The sequence below is a fragment of the Myotis lucifugus genome, unplaced genomic scaffold (genome assembly GCF_000147115.1).
Source record: "Myotis lucifugus unplaced genomic scaffold, Myoluc2.0 scaffold_426, whole genome shotgun sequence".
NCBI lineage: Eukaryota > Metazoa > Chordata > Mammalia > Chiroptera > Vespertilionidae > Myotis > Myotis lucifugus.
The window spans coordinates 604,775-621,851 of record NW_005871474.1 but is presented as its reverse complement, the minus strand read 5'-3'; the positions used below and the strand labels follow the sequence as shown (position 1 = coordinate 621,851).

General features: G+C 45.7%; 1 protein-coding gene across 1 annotated transcript in view; it reads left to right on the top strand.

The window, feature by feature from the left end:
* Positions 1 to 17,077, top strand: part of MINK1 (misshapen like kinase 1) — a 58,907-nt gene that overhangs the window by 5,342 nt on the left and 36,488 nt on the right.

The window sequence follows — 17,077 nt, the reverse complement described above, 5'->3', positions numbered from 1 at the left end:
CAAAGTTATTTAATCAGAGCTCTGGGAGCATCCACTTAAGAAATGCCTTTGTGCCCTGGCCAGGTAGCTCAGTTGGTTAGAGCGTCAACCCAATATGCCAAGGTTTTGGGTTTGATCCACAGTTGAGGAACATAAAAGAATCAACCAATGAATGCATGGGTAGGTGGAACAACAGATAGATGTTTTTTCCGCTCTCTCCTTCCCTTCCTCTCCCTCTCTAAAAAAATCAATAAATAAAAATTTAAAAAGAAATGCCTTTGCAAGTTCAGCAGGCTCCCCTTTTCTGATCTGTTATTGCTTTCCTCAATGCCTAAGAACCTTGGAGGACTTTCTTGTTAAATTTGTTTTCCTTGAACTATACTCATTTTCTGTTATCCTCAGTCATCTTGAAACCCAGTCTTTTCCCTCCCCCAGCAAACACTTTATATCCTCCAACTCCCTCAGTCTTTTCTTTCCTAGGTTTAAGAAATAGAACAAAAGTAATCAGGTTAATAAGTCAACTCTCAAAGCATTTCTTGAATGCCCACAGAATACAGAAAGACACAAAACATCACTTGGTAGAAGACTTGGACCCTGTCCACAGCCAACATTCATTGTCTTCTCTCTCCTGTTCTTCCTGCCATTCTTTTCCCAACCAACCAGTCCTTGACTTGAATCTGGGATTTTCCTATCCACAGGAAGCTCCTCCAGAGAGTAATTGGAAAGGTACTTGAGGTGCTTTATAAGGGTAGGGAATGGTAGAGGAAGGAGAGAAGAAAGGGATGGAATTGTGGTGACTCAAGGAGCCTCGGAGATTTTGAGGATGTACTTGCTAACTGTGGGAAGGATTTCCTATCCTGTCTGAGGAAAGATCTAGAACTAGGCACAGAGGACACAGTGACAAACAAAATAATCATTGGTTTTCCTATAGTGTAGGTAGTAGGAGAGACATTAATAAAATAATCAATGAATGAGCCCTGCCTGGTGTGGCTCAGTTGGTTGAGTATTGTCCCATTCACTGAGATCTCTGATTCGATTCCTGGTCAAGGTACATGCCCAGGTTGCAGGCTCGGTCCCCAGTAGGGGGCGTGCAGGAGACAGCTGATCCATGTTTCTCTCTCTGATCCATGTTTCTTTCTCTCTCCCTCTTCATTTCTCTCTCTTTAAAATCAATAAAAACATATCTGTATATATAAAAGCCTAATATACTAAGTGTCCAACCAATTGGTGGACCGTTTGGTCAACCGCTCAACCAGTCACTATGATGCGCACTGACCACCAGGGGACAGACGCTCCGACCAGTAGATTAGCTTGCTGCTGGGGTCTGGCTGATGGGGACTGGGCAAGATGGGCCTGACATGCCCTGGAGCCCTCCTGTGGTACCTCCCCGGCCAGCCAACCTCCTGCAATCCCTCTCCAGCCGGCCAGCCCCCATCTGCCCTGATTGGGACTGGGTGAGATGGCCCCGATTGGCCCTGATTGCCGGCCAGGCAGAGGGACCTCATCTGTGCACGAATTTGTGCACCGGGCCTCTAGTTAAAAAAATATTCATATCTAATACATACACATACAATTGCAAACCATGGTAAGGACTGTAGGAGAAAACTTTAGTATGACATGAAAACATATAATAAGAATTGTCTTTACTTTTTTTAAAAAAATATATTTTATTGATTTTTTTACAGAGAGGAAGGGAGAGGAATAGAGAGTTAGAAACATTGATGAGAGAGAAACATCAATCAGCTGCCTCCTGCACACCTCCTACTGGGGATGTGCCCGCAACCAAGGTACATGCCCTTGACCGGAATCGAACCTGGGACCTTTCAGTCTGCAGGCCGACGCTCTATCCACTGAGCCAAACCGGTTAGGGCTGTCTTTACTTTTTACGTGACAGAAATATTTGGTTGGTTGATTGAGAGAGAAGTAAATCACATATAAGACCAACCTGGTATTGCCATAGAAGGAGTAGATAGAAGTGGACCAGCAGGTGGAGTTTGGTGATGATGAGAAATGGGAGACTCTGGAATGGGGCCGTTCTTAGGGTGGAACATTTGGTCAAAAATCAAGGGCTTGGGGCCTGAGGATGGGATGGAATTTTCTCCTCCTCCTCCTTCCTCTCCTCCTCCTCCTCCTCCTCCTTCTTTTAATGCTTTTTATTTATTTTTATTTATTTCACAGAGGAAGGGAGAGGGAGAGAGAGACAAACATCAATGATGAGAGAGAATCATTGATTGGCCACCTCCTGCACGCCCCCTACTGGGGACCGAGCCCACAACCTGGGCATGTGCCCTCGACCGGAATCAAACCTGGGACCCTTCAGTCCACAGGCCAACACTCTATCCACTGAGCCAAACCAACCAGGGCTGGGGTGGAATTTTCAAAAGGATTTCTTCTGAGCCTTACTGTGGGTGGGGGTCGGGGTGGGGAGTTTCGGTATTTGTTTCAAAGGGTAAGGGCATATGACCCTCATTTTTATTTAGTTAGGGGAGAAACTCTGAGTATGGGTTTTGTGGACTCACATGTTGCTTTGCAGAGGGTGCATGAAGGAATGTGCTTGTTGCATAGAGAGGGCCTGTGAGGGAGAAGGACATATTAGTAGATGTTTTATTTTTTAAAGTTAAAATTATATATATTTAGGGTATACAACATGATGTGTTTTTTTGTTTTGTTTTTGTTAATCCTCACCTGAGAATATTTTTACCATTGATTTTTAGAGAGAGTGGGAAGGAAGGTGGGAGGGGAAGAGAGAGAAATATCGATGTGAGAGAGACACATTGATTGGTTGCACACGCCCTGACCGTGGCTGAGGATTGAACCTGCAACCCAGGTATGTACCTTTGACCCAGGAATCAAACCTGTGACCCTTTGGTGTGTGAGCTGATGTTCTAACCATGGAGCACACCAGCCAGGGCTGCAGCATGATATTTTGATAAACACAGTGAAATGGTTGCTACAGTCAAGCTAATTAACATAGTCATCTCCTCACGTAGTTACCTGACTGTGTATTACTAAATGGCATTAACATAAGTGGTAGCTAGGATTGGAAGGTAGGTAAGTCTCACAGAAATAAGTAGGCCTGGTTGTTGTGGTCTGTGGGAAGTGGGCTTCTTCCTGACATTAGATGTATATAAATAGATGATACTCTCAGTTTACATTGTGTACAAGTGAAGGGTGAGTGGGGTGTGTAGGGGGAGTGTTACTGATTTTGCATGTTTGAAATGAAACAGGGGTGAGGAACCAAGTCTGGGCTTCTGGAGGAGCCATATTCCAGGAGCAGCTTCAGTACCTGGAGTGTCAGAGTAGAAGACAGTGGGATAGACGGAGAAATGTTTGATGGCACAGTCTGTGGGAGGAGCCTTAGGGGTTGGAGAGAGATGAATGGAGGAAATGGACTCTCTGCCTAAGAAAAATGGTGATGGTTGTTAAGGGAGGAGGCAGAAAACCTTTGACAGAGGAGGTCGTTAGGACCTCAGACTCCTCTAGGAAGTGCATGTCCCCACAGCAGGAGAATCTTACAAGGCGGAAGGTGAGGTGGAGAGCTTCTGTAATCACAACCGGGAACTCCCTCCACCCGGAGTCTGACTGAGTCAGTGCATGTGGCAGGGAATGCACCCCTGCCTTGCCTCTAGGAAGAGAAGGCCTCCCTAAAGGCCTGCCATTAGCTGGTCTTCTGAAGAAGAATGGGAAATTCCTCACAACCTCTTCTTCTACCAGGATCCATTTGAGGCTGTGATCTGAAGGGCTTGCAGTGCTGAGCTGCTCCCGGAACCATAGGTTTGGAGGAGTTTTCTGTGTACAGCGGTGCTCCCAGGGACAGATTGAGGATCAGGAGGGGCTGAGTGAAGAAAATTCCACCTCCTTCAAGAGTTACCTCAACTGCTTTTTCCACGAAGACTCTCCTGCCTATGCTAGTCCTCACTGTTTGTGTTCTCCGCTTTCTCACAGACCTTACAATTTAGTATTTGGTTATATATTACTTCTTATTGAAAATATTTTATGGGTGTGTGTTTTTCCTATCACTTCCTTAGGTATAGGGACTAAGATCTGTATTTTCCATTGAGTTCTCACAGTGCTTACAAAAATGCCGAGCACATAGTAGGGGTTCAGTAATTACCTGCTTGGTAAGAGATATGGATTTGAACATTCCTGTGACTTGTCCTTTCCCACTAGATTCAGTCCACAAGCACCAAAGCGTGCCTAATATGTGCTTGGCACTGCAACAGAAAACAATACAGGTTATGCACTGCCTTCCAGGGGGTGTTTGGAAATGGGGAGGGAGGTTTAATTGTCACATGTCTTGGAAGCACTAACAGCATTTAATATTTGGGGATCAGAGATGTTGAACACCCTACAATGTCTGGACAGCACATTGAAAAATTGTGGGGTTTTTTCACCTAAATTTCCAATATTGCCTCTTGTGAACTTGTTCTAAACGAGGGAAAGGTTAGGTGGAGCACTAGACAGCTTTCTTTCATGAACTTGGAAAGTAGTTCCTAAGTGACCTTTTGCTTCTTTTGGGGGTGGGGAGAGGAATGTAGGCTTTGCATTACTTTTCTGCATGGCATATGTCTCTTCTAACAGCTTTTATTTGCTGCCAGCACACCTCAGGAGGTAAAATGGGCCTGCTCCAAGCCAGACTGTAAGGAAGGTTTTCATGTTCTCTTTTCACCACCCACCCACTTTTTCTTTCAAGGCACATTTAAGAAAGTGGCTGAAGCATGTAGTTCTTGGTCTTTCATTCTAAGTGGCTCAGGAAAGAGTTTTCAAAAAAAATCAAACAGGGCCACCCCAAAGCCTAAGCAGTATGAGGCAGAGATAGGGATGTGCGCACACAGTGTTCGAGAAGGACAGCACCTTTGTCTCATCTTTCTGGTCCCCTTGAACACAGAGGTGTCATCACTCAAATTTCAGAAAAGTAACCAGATGTAGAAGGCAACTTGCCTAGTGGATTCTTTGGAGAAAAAGACCATTGGGGGTGGGTGAGTGGCTGGGAGTAGAGCTGCTGATGGGGACAAGTTGATGAAGCTGTCCATTCACGTCTCACTACGCATCTCCTAATCTAATTTAGGAGAGCAGAACTCGATGGGTTCTCTGAGTGCTATATTTCTGGCTGGAAGCTTTATTCAACAAACATGTATACGTGTATTTTTTAGGAACTGTTCTAGGTTGTGAAAGCTTATATATGGGTGACATCAATTAAAGGGAGTAGGTTTTTAATATCAGGTAGTGTGAGTTTGGATGCTTCTCTCATGTGGGACTATGGGCCATGGAAAAGACCTAAATTCTTATGGAAAAAGGAAGGCAGTTAACTGCTAATGTGTTTTGGGGAAACCATGGGTAGCCTTTTAGGCCCCTTTAATGTTCCCTTCTGGGCCTTCAAGCCTGCAGTTGGAGCTGGGTCAGGCTCTGTATCCCTCTGTGGTGTCTACACTGCTGGATAGACCCAAAGCATGACCTAGAATTGAGTTAGATTTCTTAGACCAATTCAATGGCCTCCCTGGCCTCCTCACTTTCCTTTGTCCACACTATTTACCGGTTTTTCATTGACCTTCATGGGGAAAGAGGAGAAAAGGAAGGAGAGGCAGGCTTGGCTCTGAAGTCACCCAGGAAGAAAGGAAGGCAGGAGAAGTCTGCCTTACAGGTCAAAATCCAGGCCACAGAGGCCTTGAGCTAGTAGGTTGGGGGTGACAACTTAGGGCCCACTGTACAGGGCTGTGTCCCCAGATCACTAGTTCTTGTGTTGGATTCCAAGGACTGAGGAAGAGTTTAAGGACTCGTAGTCTTTTTTCCTGTCTCCTCTGCACAACAGAAGGAGGTTGCACACATACAGTGTTTTCTTCTCCAGGGTCTGCCCAATACTGAGTGGCCCTTCATGCCACAATCCCTCTCACCGCAACCTGAAGCCTACTTTTCTCTTAGATTGAGCCTAAAAATCCTTTGAGTACCTACTATGTGGGGCACTCTGTTCACAACACTGACTTAAACATCTGAGTACCAGATGTGTGATTTGCAGTGTAGTATATGTAAGAAAGGTGTATTTATGAGGTGGTGATTGTGTGTGTGCATTGAGGTTGATTGTTTTCCTTGGACTGATCCTGTTACCGAACCCTGGTGCTCAAAGTTTGAATGAAGAAATGTTCTACTCACTCCTAGAAACACTGCATTTTTTAGCTGTTATCCTACAGTATGGTATTACTCACTGACTGCATATGGTTATCATCACCATCACTAATAAATGTAAAAAGTGATTTAAGTGCCTATGTTTAAAGCAGAGCATTCACGGGCCATCTTTTTTTTTTTTTAAGTTATTTTATTGATTTCTTTAGAGAGAGAGGAAGGGAGAGGGAGAGACAGAGAGAAACATTGATCTACTGCCTCCTGTACACCCCATTCTGGGGATCAAGCCTGCAACCTGGGCATGTGCCCTGACTGGGAATTGAACTCTGACCTCCTGGTTCATAGCCCGATGCTCAACCACTGAACCACACCTGCTGGGCCCACCTTACATTTTTAAGGTGCCAGCAGTAGGTCAGGTCTCAGAGCTAGTTAGGTCTGACTTCCAATACTCTTGTGCTTTAACCACTCCGTTGTATTGCCCGGTCCCCACCAGAAACAAAGAGCTCCCATGTGTTTGGTCAGCCTGGGGTCCAAGGTCATTCTGCACAGATGAGGTGTGTTTCACAAGTCAATGATGAATGCCCAGATACTTCCCAGATCCCCTGCCCTGGCCTCCTAAGTTCCTCAGACTGGGTAAAATTGACAGTCTCCAGAGAGCTCCTAGCTGGAGGCCTACTGACTGTAGAGGCTATTAGAGCTTAGGCAATGTGACACTTGGAGTGAGCATGGCATTAGAAGCTGGGAGACCTGATTCCAGCTTCAGTCTCATCTCTAGTTTACAGGATGAGAGTGCTTTCTCTAGGATGGTTTCCTCACTAGCAGAAGAAGGGGATGAGAACAGTGGCTTTTAGTCACAGGCTGAATCAGAATCACAGGGGTACACTTTTTCACCTACATATACCCAGGCCCTGCCCTTGGAGGTGATTCAGTCATTCAGGGTGGGGCCGGGTGTGTGTGTTGTTCCAGGTAATCCGATGCATTTTCCTTCCAGAACGACTGGACCAGATGAAACCTAAGGAGTCCACTCCTGCCTTCTTTCCTTCCTCCCTTCCTAAAAATTTTTGAGTGCTTACTATGTTCACAACACTGACTTAACACTTGGAGTGCGGGAAACGAGTTAAGTCGGCTCGCGTGAATTGCGCGTACTCCGCGGGAGCCGTCTTTAACTCGGTTCATATAGATTTGCGGTGGAGTGCGGGAAACGTGTAAACTCGGGCCGATTGTAACTGCGTATTACCAAATATTTGTTTGTAATCCACCCTTTTGGTGGATGGAACAAAACCAAAAGACAGAGCCATCTTATATTTTGGCGGGAAATTCACCCGCACTCCAAGTTTAAACGTCTAAATGTCCGATGCATGATTTGCAATGTAGTATATGTAAGGAAAGGGAAGTTATGGGGTGGTGATTGTGTGTGTGAAGCTGGGCAAAGGAGGAGCTGAGAAAAACGATATTGGAGGAGGTTGGCCAGAGTTGGGTAACTGGGGATGATGTGTGAGTCGGTCTGGGAAACAGCAGCACCTGCTGTGTAAAGATCTCAGTTTGGCTGAGTGGGTAGAGAATCAGCCTGTGGACTGAAGGGTCCCAGGTTTGATTCCGGTCAAAAGCACATGCCTGGGTTGCAGTCTTGATCCCCAGTAGGGGGCGTGTAGGAGGCAGCAGCTTATCAATGATTCTCTCTCATCATTGATGTTTCTTATCTCTCCCTTCCTCTCTGAAATCAATAAAAATATATATTTAAAAAAAAAGATTTCAGGGTGGGGATAAAGTTGGGGTATGCGGCTGGACATCTGGGAAGGACACAAGAAAAAGATCTAAAGGACTGTTTGAAGTATGAATCTCAGAATACGTGCACTCTAGAGACTGTTTCCTGAATCTCTTAGTGCTGAGTGGAGAGCAGTCAGACTAGGTGAGGCTTGACCCTGTAAGAAAGGAAATTTTTACTTGGGTTTTAAAGATAGGGAGGGGCCAGAAAGGTAGGACCTTCCCCATCATCATTCATCCCCAAAAGCATAGCCCTTGTAGACAGGCTTTCATTCAAATCCCAGTTCTATCACTTAATGTGTGACCTCTGACAAAGTCATTACTACCCCTGTGCCTCATTGTATCATTTGTCAAATGAGGATAACAAGACCCACCCAATAGAGCTGTTGCGAGGGTTAAATACAAGTGTAGGTCTGGTAAGTGCTCATTAGATAGGTGGTAGCTGCCTGATTTCTCTTATGAAAGAAAGCACCCAGAAAGGGTGTCTCCCGGGGTTCTGTTAATATTCCTCTCCTCCTGTGTTTTGTTTGGGAAAGAGAAAACCACCCAGTCTATTGAGTTCTAGCTTAATGGCTGTGGGTGGGTGAGTCACTGAGCCCCCACGTGTGGGCATAGAATTCCATGAGCCTGACCTCCCTTTCTCTGCCCTAGAGCCTTCTACCATCTCCTGAGAGTCTTCCAGCTTCATTGGAAGAAAGAGCAACTTTAAAATCTAATACCTGAACTTGAAACTCCTGTTTGTCCTGCCCCCTGAGTCAGGAATTTCCTGCAGTAGCTAGGCAATCACTCTGGCCCTGCTTACACTTTTGTGTAAAGGCTCTCTGGACCCACCCAGAGGAAGCACTGAGCCTGGGGGTGAGGGTGGGGGGTGGGACCAGTGCCTCACCCTTGGGAACATTCTGATGGGGATACATTGCTTTGTTCTGATGTGTAAGACAGGACATTCGCACAAAAATGTATAAAGTGCTTTGGCAAAAGGCACAGATTCCTGGGTGGGTGGCTAGGGCCTCTGGGCTCCTCACAAGGCCTTGCCTGGAGATTTGAGACTTTTCCAACCTCAGATCCTTGGACCTTTCCTACTACCTGACCTTTGCTTGCTTAACTCTTATCCTTTTGGTCTTAGCTTAAATATCACTTCCCCAGCAGGCCTTTCCTGGCTCACCTCCCCCACCATGACCTCTCTTTCATCTTTCTAATAGTGTTTTGTACTTTTTTATAGTTGGATTTGTGTAATTGTGTCATCATGTTCTTAATGTCTGCTTCCTGTAAACCCCATTTCTATTTTCATTGCCAAACTCTACTGTCTAGTAGGCACTCGATATTTGAACTGGTGTCCTGGGCCCTAGAGTTGATGTGAATGCAGGCAGGGAGGTTTTCTTAGGAGAAAGAGAGATAGGCCTGTTGAAAAGTTGGGTGAGCATATTTGCTCCATCCTGTTGGTCAGGAAGTTCCTTCTGTCTCACCTACATCCTTTGGGCTATAATTTATTCTGGGTTAGTCCTTGGCAGAGTCAGAGAATATCTGGTCTCCACCCTTTGGAGACTAACCCTGGTTTTCCTTTCTAAGTCTGATTCTGATAGTTCTCCATCCCCCTCCCTGCTGGCCCCACCCTTTATCTGCTCAGACGGCCATTCCTTCCCAGTTCTCTTTTCTTAGTCCTCTGGTCTTTCATAGCATTCTTTCTCTCATGGCAGCTGGTTGGTCTCCCATCTGGAATTAGAAGCATACAGGGGTAAGACAAATCACGGGTTTTCTTGGTCATAAAGCTTCCCCAGTCTTTTGCCTTGGATTGGTGGACACCTGACTCCCACAGGAGGAGGTTGGCAATGAGGTATAATGATTTGTTTGTGCTCCAATTGAAAACCAGCAGTGAGAAGCCTTATTATTATCCAGCCTCTGATTTTTGTTACCCTCTTCCGTGAGCTTGGTGTCTGCCAGCTTGAATGAGCTTGATGTCTTCCCCCTTCCCTGCCTGCCTCCTGCTTCCATACTCTGCCCTTTCTTGCCTGCCCTAGTGTCTACTTCCCAGGGACTCTCCCTCTTCCCTGCCCCTTTTAGCCCTACCTCCAAGGCCATAGATCTTTTTCTCTCCCTTCTCTTTCACCTGCCCTCCTCTCAATTCTACTTTTTCATCTTATTTCTTTTCTGCTTAGTTGCCACTTCTTCACTCTAAATCCTAGTAACACCAACAGGCTTATTAGTAAATGACCTTTTTATTTTTTTTAGCATGTGAATTTTTTTTATTTGGGGGTAACTGGTTAATAACATTATGTAAGTTTTAGGTGGTGTATGCCATTATAACTTGATACCTGTATACACTATAGCATGCTCACCACCAAAAGTCTAGTTTCCATCTAACGCCATAATATTTTATCCCCTTTACCCATTTAACCCTCCTTCCTCCCCCTACCCCCCCCCCCGCCCCCGTAACCACCAATCTGTTGTCTATACCTCTGAGTTTGTTTTTAATTGTTTTTTTGTTTCCTTTTTTAATATTCCAGATATGGGTGAAAACATATGGTTTTAGTTTTTGTTTTCTATCTGACTTACTTTGTTTAGCATAATAACCTCAAGATCCATCCATGTTGTTGCAAATGGCAATATTTTATCTTTTTTTATGACTGAATAGTATTCCATCATAGACGTATCACATCTCTATCTATTCATCATTGATGAGCAGTTAGGTTTGACAGTTTTTCCTTGCTCTATGGGAGGCAGTCTCTTCATAATAACTATGCAAATTTGTTGCATTTTATGGGTTTCAAAATGTTTACATCCATGAATTCTTGTGAGATGAGTTTGGGTAGATCAGGAAAAGAAACTCTGAGAGATTAAATAATTTGCTGTTTGACTAAATTACATGAAAGAATTAGAACGAGTGCCCAGGCCTTCTGATCCATGGTGAAGTATAAACACTAACCATTTCATACCATTCCATTTTTACTACACTCCTGGCTTCCTTTTTGCAAATAAATAAATAAAATCTGTCCTTGCGTTTTCCTCTTAAAATTTTGAATCTTCCTGTAAGTTGTCCTCAGAGGTGGAATCACCTTCTGTCCTCACCACCCCATTTTGCCCACTTCTTTCTCCTTTTCAGAATACCTAGCTCCTTTCTCCTCCAGGAAGCCTTCACTCTATCTCTTCTTACCCTGTTGCTTCCTATGGTCTTTGGGTCCTTATTAATGTTCCCATTTGGGTTTTGCCAACTATATAGGAGTTCCCAGCTTTCAGAAAGCCCACTTTCTAATGACATCTATATATCAAATATATAAATTAGGGGGTGCTGATTCACATGACAAAAACGGATTCCAAGCCCTGGCCAGGTAGCTCATTGGTTAGAGCATCGTCCCAATATGCCAAGGTTGCGGGTTTGATCTCCAGTCAGGACACATACAAGAAGCAACTAATGAATGCATAAATAAGTGGAACAACAAATCGATGGTTCTCTCCTTCTTTCTCTCTAAAATCAATAAATTTATATTTAAAAAAGGATTCACATTTAGTAGCTGACTTAGTGCATTGCTTTTAAGTAAATATTCATGGATTATTTTGAAAGAATGGCGATAAATCCAAATTATTGTTAGAAACCATTGTATTAAGGAGAAGGGAAGGTTTTTCTAGATAACACCAGCCTTCTTTTATGTTTATTTTTATTCATTCAACAGATTGTGGTATTGAATGTGGCCCTGACCTCCAAGAACTTAGGCTAGCAGAGAAAACAGCCAGTTAAAGAGTCAATCACAAAAATGTAATTGGTGCCATGAAGGGGACAGTACAGAGTCCTGTGAGAGCAGAGGATAGTCAGGGAACCCTCCTGGAGGAGGTGATGCCTACATCGAGGTCTGGAAGAATGGGCATGGGACATTCAGGTAAGGAGGGAAGAGCAAACAGCATGTGCATAGACCCTGAAGTGAGAAAGGGCATGGCAGATTAGAAGAACTGAAAGAAATCCAGTAGAGTGTAGGGCTCTTGCCCCTCAGCCTCCTCCCCAACCTAGCATGAAACAGAACGACCCCAAGATGGGAACTGGCAAAGCTCCAGATAAATTGTCCTGGGATAATCAGCTGTAAGGCAGTCAGATCTGAGCCTGAGGAAGAACCCCTTTGGCCCACAGATGAGATGCAAATGGAATCTAGTGGACAAAGCCAGGGGGTGGACTATGGGAAGCCTCCTTGGATTTGCCATGAGAAGACTAAGCAAGCTTGAGTTCTGACTTCACCGTCACAAACATTTAGCTTCTCGGAGACTTGGCTCTCTCATGTGTGAAATGGGGTAATAATTTCCACCTGGCTTCCCTATGGGTCTGAAGTGCAAATGAGATAATGGCTGTGAAGGCACCGTGTGGATTGTAAGGTGCTGGGCAGTTGGGTGATGGCAGTAGTTGGCTGTAGCCATGAGGTGATGAAATTGATTCTGCTGGTTGCAGAAAGATCAAATTGCTCTGATAGCTTATAACATTTTAAAAGCAAAGAACTTAAAAAGTTGAGACTTGCCCTACCTGGTTTGGCTCAGTGGATAGAGCATCGGCCTGCAGACTGAAGGATCCCGGGTTCGGTTCTGGTCAAGGGCACATGCCCAGGTTGCGGGCTCAATCACCAGTGGGCGGCATGCTGAAAGCAACCGATTAATGGTTCTCTCTCATCATTGATGTTTCTATCTCTCTCTCTCCCTATCCCTTCCTCTATGAAATCAATAAAAATATATATAAAAGCAAAACAGCCGAAACCGGTTTGGCTCAGTGGATAGAGCGTCGGCCTGCGGACTGAGAGGTCCCAGGTTCGATTCCGGTCAAGGGCATGTACCTGGGTTGCGGGCACATCTCCAGGAGGAGATGTGCAGGAGGCAGCTGATTGATGTTTCTCTCTCATCGATGTTTCTGACTCTCTATCTCTCTCCCTTCCTCTCTGTAAAAAATCAATAAAATATATTTTTAAAAAAAGCAAAACAAAACAAGCAAAAAAAGTTGAGACTTGGGAAGTGAGTATTGGAGCGGAAAAGGGAAGTACCACCTCAGCTGCCTAGAAGACTTGGCAACATCTGCCAAATCTGGGCAGGGGATGGCCAGTATGACCGCCAGCAGTCTTCAGACCTGAGAGCAGGGGTTGTTCTCCTAGGCCTGCAATGCTTAATTTTCCCTTAGAAGGCTCTGGAGGCAGGCGGAACTTCAGAAACAAGCTGTCTATCTTTTAGGTTTTTGGGTTTATTTTTAAATTTCTGACTGTAATGGTATTTATATTTTCCTTTTTCCTTTTCCCACTTCTCCAGCTCAGCATCAGGAAGGGACCATCTGTCTCCTGCCTTGCCTGTGGCCATTTTAGAACCAGCCCAAGGCTGCTTGAATTCTGGTCCATCTTCCATTTCCCTCCCTCCCCCTCTGCCTGACTTTCTCTCCTCTGCATTCTCCCTCTATTTCCCTCCATGTATCAGCTACCCATCTCCTGTGGGCCTCTGCAGCCCTGAAGACCTCTGGTCTGGATAAAGCACCAGGGTCCCTGATCCTGGCATGGAGACATGGAGGGGAACTGCTTCTAACCTCCTTGCCGAGGCAGTACCCCTCTGCTCTGACTGGTTTCTGATTAGAATGGTATTTATGTTCATATATGTGTCATGTCTGAACTTGTTTTTGCCTTTGTTTGTATCTACAAGCGTGTATGTTCATGTGTGTGTCCTGGCATAGAGACTCAGGAGGAGTGACTTAAAAACTACTCCCCCAGCATAACATTCCTGGATTTTTCCCCTCCCCCCTCCTCCGGGAGCCTACTTGATTTCTTCCCTATTTCCATAAAAACACTTCAAAACATGTATAACAGTCAATAGCTAAACAAAGTACTAGTACTTCACTGTGTGGAACCAGAATAAAAGAGTCAGATTCAGTTCCACAGTGTGAGAGGTAGGGTTAGCCCAGAGCAGAGTGGAGAGTCAGTTTTACAGAATGATGAAAGCTGGGGAAAGGAGTTTTTTGAAGACTTTACTGAGTCCAGTTTATTATTGGACATGATGGACAATGGGGGACTGATGAGAGTTTTTTTGTTTGTTTGTTTTTAATCCTCGCCTGAAGACATGCTTAGAGGAAGGGATGTGGGGAGGGAGCAAGGGAGAGAGAGAGAGAAACTTCCGTGTGATGGAGATACATTGATCGGTTGCCTTCCATACGTGCCCTGACCAGGAATCCAACTGGCAACTTTTCGTCTTTCCGTGCACACGACGACAATCAATGAGCCACTCTGGCTGGGCTGATGAGGGTTTTAATCTTCCTTTCGCTTTGTCTTCCTTCCAGTTTGTTGGTCCAATGAAGAGGTGTTCTGATGATCCCTCTCCTAGATCCCCCCTCTTCCTCTTTGTATGGGCTTTCTGGGTCACAGGAAGAGCTCAGGACAGTGATGGCGAACCTTTTGAGTTCGGCGTGTCAGCATTTTGAAAAACCCTAACTTAACTCTGGTGCCGTGTCACATATAGAAATTTTTTGATATTTGCAACCATAGTAAAACAAAGATTTATATTTTTGATATTTATTTTATATATTTAAATGCCATTTAACAAAGAAAAATCAACCAAAAAAAATGAGTTCGCGTGTCACCTCTGACACGCATGTCATAGGTTTGCCATCACTGGCTCAGGACTTCCTTTCTCACCATGGGAATATTTCATCTGTTTCATGCTTTGGCTTTGGGCCTGCTTTCCACACTGAGCCCTGTGGGGTAGGAATGGGGGTGATGCAGCATACTTCCCCTGGTTGATTTAGGGGTAGATGGAGACTGACTCGGGCCTTGGAGGACCACCTCCTGTTGAGAAAGGCGGGCATCTGAACCAGTTGGGTCTTTGGGGCTGTGTCTGGTTTCTCTGCTTGGGTAGGAAGGAAGAGGTGACATAATGAAACTTTTCTTGCCACTTCCCTACCTCCAGTCCACACATCCACTCCCATTTCCCCCTCTTATGCACGCTCTTTCTCACACACCTTTCTGTATTTTTTTATCATGTGCACACATGCACACATATCCGGTAGCTACTCATAGCTAATTGAAGGATGTTTAAGTATCCACCCCTCTACCAGAATAATCCCCCGACTCCCTATCTCTGCCACTACTGAGTAAGCTAGGCCTGTGCCTTGTGGGACTTGAACTGTTGGAGCAGCCCTGTCTCTGCCCCTCATCTCACAGGCCCTTAGCTTCTCCCCTGGTGGTGGAGTATCTCCTATAGAAGGGGTTTAGGCTTAGCAACCTGGCTGGTAGTGGGACTACGGGATGGGGCTTCAGGTTGCATTTGCATGGCTGTCACTGTTTTAGCACTTAGATTATTGGGTTTTTGGGTGTGGCTTTGTGGCTGCTGCTGAGCTTCTGAGAGGTGGAAGGCCTCCTCCCCTAGGCTGTGCCTTGGTACCACGCTGCTACCACACTGCCTTTGCCCCCCTCTTCCTCTTTGTGTGGGCTTTCTGGGTCACAGGAAGAGCTCAGGAAAACAGGCCTATTGTTTTTTCTCTCAGTCCAGCCCAGTCCAGCACCAGATAAATAGAGGCTCCACAGGCCCTGGCAGCCCGGCTCTTCAAGGGCAAAAGAGTTGTTTGTCTTGGGACTTTCTTATGCCAGCTCTGTATACCACAAGTTCCCATTCTCTTTCCCTAGTAGCCCCGCCATTCTTTTTCCTACTTCCCCCTCTGTTTGTCTCTATACACGTTTTTCTGGGTCTCTCATCCTCTGTGGAGTCCTGGTGTGCTTGGCAATAGGAGTGGGCCTGTCTCCTGTAAGTGGGAGGATACGGGGCTGTGGCCCCCTCCCTCAGCCCTTGTCCTCCTATCCCCCCACACCCCAGGGCAGCCCCACCTCCTGGCGCTGCTTCCCTGTTGGGGGTAGGATGGCACCTTGCCTGGGTTTAGGAATGGCACTGGTTATGGCAGCAGGACATGCTGGAACATATTTGAGTGAATAATCATTGCTGGGCTTGAAACACAGAAGAGACCAGTCCTTCCCTCATCTCTTTCCCAAGGACTCTAACCCTTCCCCGGGCTTTATGCTTCTAATTCTTTCTGCTATTCTAGCAGCGTCCTAGACTCAGTATCCTGGAATTCTTAGTGCATGGACCCTTCCAGCTCTGGAATTCCGTAACAAAAGAGTAGGGGCTACATTTTCCTATTTTACCTGCTTCTCCTGCAGTTTCCTCAGAAGCAGTCTTACTCCGTGTTTTAGCATGTCACTCTTCTCAACATGTTAATTCACTGTATTGATGTCTGACTTAGAAGGTAGAGCCAGGGTTTAAGAAGGCAATCTTGGACAGACACTTAAAAAAGATGCCAGTTGCCTGCCAGCATGGCTCAGTGGTTGAGCATCAACCTCTGAACCAGGAGGTCATGGTTCGATTCCTGGTCAGGACACATGCCTAGGTTGCAAGCTCGATCCCCAGTGTGGGGCATGCAGGAGCCAACTGATCAATGATTCTCTCTCTCCCTCTCCCTCTCCCTTCCTCTCTGAAATCAATTTTAAAAAAGCATATGTATATTTTTAAATCTTTATTGCTGAAAGTATTACATATGTCCCCTTCTTTCCCCCATTGACCCCTTCTAGCTAAAAATATATTTTAAAAAAAGATGCTAGCTAATACACACACACACACACACACACACACACACACACACACACACTCTAAAACCCTAATATGCAAATTGACTGAACCGAGGAACGACTGGCAGAACAGTCACTATCACATGCACTGACCACCAGTGAGGCAGACGCTCAACACAGCAGAAGCCAGGCTCACAGATGGCGAGCGCAGCGGCGCCTCTCCCACCTCCGCTGCAAGCAGGTGGTAAGGAGCGAGGGGTCCCGGACTGCGAGAGCCCTGGACTGTGAGAGGGATGTCTGACTGCCAGCTTAGGCCCGATCCCGGACTATGAGAGGGCGCAAGCCGGGGTGAGGGACCGCCCCCCACAAGTTCATGAATTTCGTGTACCGGGCCTCTAGTATATATACTAGTATATTTGTTGTTGTTGATGATGTTGTTAATCCTTACCTGAGGATATTTTTTCCAATTGCTTTTTCATAGAGTGTAAAAGGGAGGGAGGAAGGGGCAGAGAGAGAGAGAGAGAGAGAGAGAGAGAGAGAGAGAGAGAGGAACATTGTTGTGAGAGAGCCACATCGACTCGTTGCCTCTTGCAGCTGCCCTGATTGAGGACAGGCGGTGAACCTGCAACCCAGGTACATGTCCTTGACTGGGAATGAACCCAGGA